This window comes from Bos javanicus, chromosome 15 (assembly GCF_032452875.1).
Source record: "Bos javanicus breed banteng chromosome 15, ARS-OSU_banteng_1.0, whole genome shotgun sequence".
In the NCBI taxonomy this organism is placed as follows: domain Eukaryota; kingdom Metazoa; phylum Chordata; class Mammalia; order Artiodactyla; family Bovidae; genus Bos; species Bos javanicus.
The window spans coordinates 24,327,817-24,334,645 of record NC_083882.1 but is presented as its reverse complement, the minus strand read 5'-3'; positions in this window follow the sequence as shown (position 1 = coordinate 24,334,645).

The window sequence follows — 6,829 nt, the reverse complement described above, 5'->3', positions numbered from 1 at the left end:
AGCTAACCCAGTTCCGTGGTTTCTGCGTGTTCAAAGGTTGCCCAGAAAAGAGTCTTCCTGCTGATCATCTCATCAGAGAGGATACCTCCTGATGAGAGCGATCCCTTAGAACCAGGGTCTCCTGGCTTCCTCTCACAGACAATCCCAGGAGACTCGGTGTCCCAGCTCCAGCTCTCGGGTGTTGGCTGGACTCTGGGACTGGCTTGGTTTCAGGCAGAGTGACTCCCTTCCCTCAGGCCTGTCTGGGTGGAGTGGCATCAGGAGTGGAGCAGCTGCTGGCTGGCTTCTGTCTCCCATTCCCATTCTCTGACTTCAGAAATGCTGCCTGAAAGAGTATTAATTGTTTTCATGAGCATGAAGGGCTCCATTTATGCTTGATGCAGCATGATAAAAATTATGCACTGCTTTGAATATCTCAGATTAACCTTGTTATACATTTCATTTAATTTCCATGCTAAGTTCTGTTCCTAGAGGCATAGTCTAAATAGTTTGCCATATCTGCATCTACCTTATTATTATTTAAAACTAAAAAATTAGGGCTTCTTGCTCACCTTCTCTTTAGTCATCTTTTCTTTTGTAAAATTGACTTTAATCGCAGTAGGTTTTTTGCCCCCTTTTTGAAAATTGGGACACTTTCTTATCTTAAGGACGACGTAACCTGGATTTGTGATTACATCTGAAGTTCCTTTTAAGTCCCAGAATTCACCTGAGCCTGGAACTGTGAAAAACCCAGTTTTTTCTTTTTCCGTCTTTCCACCTAACTTCGGCTTCATTTCCTCTCAAGTGCATTGGTTCTAGCCTTCCCAGGTTGAAGGTAGTTCTCCTTGATAGGAACTGGGGAGCAAGAGTGTTTGAGTCGTTCAACTCACTTTGTGTCACTTTTTTAACATCACGTGATCACGTGCGCATGCTGCACGCTCAGGCCTTTCAGTCCTGTCTGACTCTTTGCCATCCCATGGACTGTACCTTGCCAGGCTCCTCTGTCCATGGAATTTTCCAGGCAACACTACTGCATCCAGCTGCCATGCCATCCTCCAGGGGATCTTCCTGACTCAGGGATCAAACCCTAGTCTCCTGAGTCTCCTGCGTTGCAGGGGGAGTCTTTACTGCTGAGCCACTGGGGAAGCCCCATTATCAAGTATAGCAGAACCCTTTTTTTCCTTTTCTTTCAGTGACCATCCTCTTTTGCTGCCCTCCATCCACTGTCAAATTCCTTGAAACAATGTTTTTCGTAAACTTCCGCATATTCTTGGCTTGGATCTATACTGACACTATCTTTTCAAGTCCAAGCCATTCTTCTATTTTTGCTTATAAAGGGCCTGTTTTTGTTGCTATTTTGTTGAACTCATCATTGGGTTTTCATTTGTAGACTCCTGTTTTTTATTGTATTGTCATACTTATTATACAGTCAGATTTTTGGTTTTGAAATACCTTCTCCTCTTTCTTTTTAAAAAAAAATTTGGCCATACCTCAAGGCATGAGGGATCTTAGTTCCCCAACCAGGAGTCGTAACCCCTGGACCACCAGGGAGGTCCTTCCTCTCCTCTTTCACTCAGAGTATGAAGTATTTTTAATTTTACTCATTAAGCTATAATTAATGCTCAAAATTCTCCAAGCCAGGCTTCAACAATACATGAACCGTGAACTTCCAGATGTTCAAGCTGGTTTTAGAAAAGGCAGAGGAACCAGAGATCAAATTGCCAACATCTGCTGGATCAACAAAAAAGCAAGAGAGTTCCAGAAAAACATCTATTTCTGCTTTATTGACTATGTTAAAGCCTTTGACTGTGTGGATCACGATAAACTGTGGAAAATTCTTCAAGAGATGGGAATACCAGACCACCTGACCTGCCTCTTGAGAAACCTATATGCAGGTCAGAAAGCAACAGTTAGAACTGGACATGGAACAACAGACTGGTTCCAAATAGGAAAAGGAGTACATCAAGGCTGTATATTGTCACCCTGCTTATTTAACTTCTATGCAGAGTACATCATGAGAAACGCTGGGCTGGAAGAAGCACAAGCTAGAATCAAGATTGCCGGGAGAAATATCAATAACCTCAGATATGCAGATGACACCACCCTTATGGCAGAAAGTGAAGAGGAACTCAAAAGCCTCTTGATGAAAGTGAAAGAGGAGAGTGAAAAAGTTGGCTTAAAGCTCAACATTCAGGAAACTAAGATCATGGCATCTGGTCCTATCACTTCATGGGAAATAGATGGGGAAACAGTGGAAACAGTGTCCGACTTTATTTTGGGGAGCTCCAAAATCACTGAAGATGGTGACTGCAGCCATGAAATTACTTGGAAGGAAACTTATGACCAACCTAGATAGCATATTGAAAAGCAGAGACATTACTTTGCCAACAAAGGTTCGTCTAGTCAAGGCTATGGTTTTTCCAGTGGTCATGTATGGATGTGAGAGTTGGACTGTGGAAGAAAGCTGAGTGCTGAAGAATTGATGCTTTTGAACTGTGGTGTTGGAGAAGACTCTTGAGAGTCCCTTGGACTGTAAGGAGATCCAACCAGTCCATTCTTTTTTTTAATTTTATTTTATAACTTTATAATATTGTATTGGTTTTGCCATATATCAAAATGAATCCGCCACAGGTATACATGTGTTCCCCATCCTGAACCCTCTTCCCTCCCCATATCATCCCTCTGGGTCATCCCAGTGCACCAGCCCCAAGCATCCAATATCATGCATTGAACCTGGACTGGTGACTCGTTTTATATATGATATTATACATATTTCAATGCCATTCTCCCAAATCATTCCACCCTCTCCCTCTCCCACAGAGTCCAAAAGACTGTTCTATACCTCAGTGTCTCTTTTGCTGTCTCGTATACAGGGTTATTGTTACCATCTTTCTAAATTCCATATATATGTGTTAGTATACTGTATTGGTGTTTTTCTTTCTGGCTTACTTCACTCTGTATAATAGGCTCCAGTTTCATCCACCTCATTAGAACTGATTCAAATGTATTCTTTTTAAAGGCTGAGTAATACTCCATTGTGTATATGTACCACTGCTTTCTTATCCATTCATCTGCTGATGGACATCTAGGTTGCTTCCATGTCCTGGCTATTATAAACAGTGCTGCGATGAACATTGGGGTACACGTGTCTCTTTCAATTCTGGTTTCCTTGGTGTGTATGCCCAGCAGTGGGATTGCTGGGTCATAAGGCAGTTCTATTTCCAGTTTTTTAAGGAATCTCCACACTGTTCTCCGTAGTGGCTGTACTAGTTTGCATTCCCACCAACAGTTTAAGAGGGTTCCCTTTTCTCCACATCCTCTCCAGCATTTATTGCTTGTAGACTTTTGGATCGCAGCCATTCTGACTGGCGTGAAATGGTACCTCATAGTGGTTTTGATTTGCATTCCTCTGATAATGAGTAATGTTGAGCATCTTTTCATGTGTTTGTTAGCCATCTGTATGTCTTCTTTGGAGAATGTCTATTTAGTTCTTTGGCCCATTTTTTGATTGGGTCATTTATTTTTCTGGAATTGAGCTGTATGAGTTGCTTGTATATTTTTGAGATTAGTTGTTTGTCAGTTGCTTCATTTGCTATTATTTTCTCCCATTCTGAAGGCTGTCTTTTCACCTTGCTTATAGTTTCCTTTGTTGTGCAGAAGCTTTTAAGTTTAATTAGGTCCCATTTGTTTATTTTTGCTTTTATTTCCAATATTCTGGGAGGTGGGTCATAGAGGATCCTGCTGTGATATATGTCGGAGAGTGTTTTGCCTATGTTCTCCTCTAGGAGTTTTATAGTTTCTGGTCTTACATTTAGATCTTTAATCCATTTTGAGTTTATTTTTGTGTATGGTGTTAGAAAGTGTTCTGGTTTCATTCTTTTACAAGTGCCACCCAGTCCATTCTAAAGGAGATCAGCCCTGGGTGTTCTTTGGAAGGAATGATGCTAAAGCTGAAGCTTCAGTACTTTGGCCACCTCATACAAAGAGTTGACTCATTGGAAAAGACTCTGATGCTAGGGGGGATTGGGGGCAGGAAGAGAAGGAGATGACAGAGGATGAGATAGCTGGATGGCATCACTGACTCGATGGATGTGAGTCTGTGTGCACTCCGGGAGTTGGTGATGGACAGGGAGGCCTGGCGTGCTGCGATTCATGGGGTCGCAAAGAGTCGGACACGACTGAGCAACTGAACTGAACTGAAACTATAATTCATCTATAATGTATTAATTTCAAGTGTACAGCTTCAGATTCTTTTCCATTATGATTTATTATAAGATATTGAATATAGTTCCCTATGCTATAAAGTAAATCCCTGTTATTTATCTATTTTATATACAGTAGTGTGTATCTACTAATCCCATACTACTAATTTAATCCCTCCCCTTCCCTTTTCTTCTTTGGTAATAGTAAATTTGTTTTCTATGCCTGTGAGTTTGTTTCTATTTTGTAAGTAAGTTAACTTTTTTATAAGTTGCATTAAAAAAATCCTACATATAAACATTATGTCTTTTTAAAAAAAAAGCCTATAGCCTTGAGATTATTTCTGGCACCTTTCTGTGCTCTTTTTTCTTTTTTGGCTTCACCATGTGGTTTGTGAGATCTTAGTTCCCTGATGGATTGAACCTGCGCTCTGCAGCGGAAGTTCATAGTCCTAAGCACTGGACTGTCAGGGAATTCCTTTTCTGTGCTCTTTGAAATATGCTTTCCTGAAGCTGGGAATTGTGCCTAGGCCAAATCATTTCTTCCTTGCCTATTATGAAATTTGCAGTTGTTCTCTAACTGATGGTTTGAATAAAAAGGTCTTCACTTTGCTTCCTTTGCTTTCTAAAAAGTGATCATTAGCAAAGCAATTAAAAAACACATTAGACATCCTGGTTTTTAGTAGAATGGAACCTACTAGTAGACTTATGGAAAGCAGAAATTCCCTATGTCTCTGTGTCAACTTTTTGTTTATTAAGAAAAAAAAAAATTAGCCACTTTTTCCATCTGGCTGGGTGGTGCTGCCATAGATGCTTGTGGAGTATTATTTCTAATTTTCTGTTTCTCTTTGCCCCAAGTATCTAGTTGTTTAGCATTCACTTTTCCAACCTATGAGAACTTAATTTGGGGTTCCTTGAGAAAGTACAATCTTAACTCTCTGGTGTTTGTTTTTGGCTAATTTCTGCCAAAAAATCAGTAAGGAACAACGAGTAGTTCGATTAGAGCACAAGCAGACTTATATGGCAACTTTTTTTTTTTATAAAGTCATGGTCTCATTAAGAAAGTAATATTATTTTTCCATGAAGCAAAGACAGTAAAAATGTTTTTTGCTTTGCACTGAATTATATTTCCCCTTGGAGTTTGCTTCAGAGTAGAAAGGAAAGGCTCCTGAAAAGCCTGAATCCCAGTTCTCTGTTTTTTGTTTGTTTGTTTTGTTTTCTGGAGAAGAGTAGTAGAAGCTATGGATGGGTAGGTGGGAATAAAAAGGAGGAACAAGAAGAAAGAGCTTTGATCTTTTGGAGGATCATTGAGGCGGCCAGCTGGTCTACCCAGACTTGAGTACGAGGAAGGGCAGAAGAGGCAGGGTTGGGGCTGGGTGGGTACGGTGCCAGCATGGGCTGTGGAGTCACACTGGCCTGGGTTTCATATCGGAGTCTACATCTACTTAGTTCTGTGACCTTGGACAAGTTTTTTATTCTAAGACTTAGAATCCTCATTTGTAAAATGAAGTTAATGACTGAGGTCATGGGTTTGCTGAGAAGATTCAATGAGATGATTTATGTAAAATGCACGGCACAGGGCCTGCCACAGAGTGATGACCACACAGATGTTAGCTTTAGCACCTCAACCTCAATGAACTCAACTTAGAGTTTAGTTATGTAGGGGTTTCTCCAACTAAACTCGAACTCTTTGCAGTCGAGAATGGTGTCTAATGCTCTTCTGGGATGGAGTATACGTAATAGATAATCATGGATTGCTTTGAGGTCAGCCCCACACAGTGGGTGACAGCTTGGCCCAGATAAAAAGCAGGGCACATTTGCGGCGTGACCTGGAGTGTCCTTGTATGTAGTCCTTGTGACCTGTCATGTGGGAAGGGTTTGACATGGTTTTCCTTGATTGTGTGCAGATATTTGTACTTATGTGTGTATATATGTATAGGTACATATGTATATGTTTATGCAGATGCATACAAACCCGTTTGTTTAGAATTCATGCCACCTGGAGGTGCAAGTTATTGATAACTTTTCAGCTCTTGTTATCAGGACTCTTCAGCACTAACTGAAGGCCTGACGTTGTCCCTGAAACACCGACAAATTCTATAAGGCTTCTGAACCAGGAAGGAGTAAACCATCCCAGTGCACTTGGAATGTAGCATATTTGATTTATATTCTAATTCTTTGGAAGTTGTTCTCTAGCGTTGATAGGCTAACTTTTGATTTTTATTTTATTTTTTTATTGTTATTATTTTATTTGTGGTTGCACTGAGTCTTCGTTGCTGTGCAAGGGCTTTCTCTAGCTTCAGGGAGCAGGCGCTACTCTTCCTTGCAGTCCTCGGGTTTCTCACTGCAGCGGCTTTTCTTGTTTTGGAGCACAGACTCGAGGCATACAGGCTTCAGTAGTTGTAGCTCGTGGGCTCAGCAGTTGGGGCTCTCCAGCTCTAGAGCAGAGGCTCTGTAGTTGTGACACACAGGCTCAGTTGCTCTGAGGCATGTGGAATCTTTGTGGACCAAGGATTGACTCCATGTCCCCTGTATTGGCAGGAAGATTCTAATCCATTGTGCCACCAGGGAAATCCTGATAAGATAACTTTTACATAGAATGGAAAGTTAACCAAAATAGTCAATCTCCCAACAAACCTGGACAAATAGAG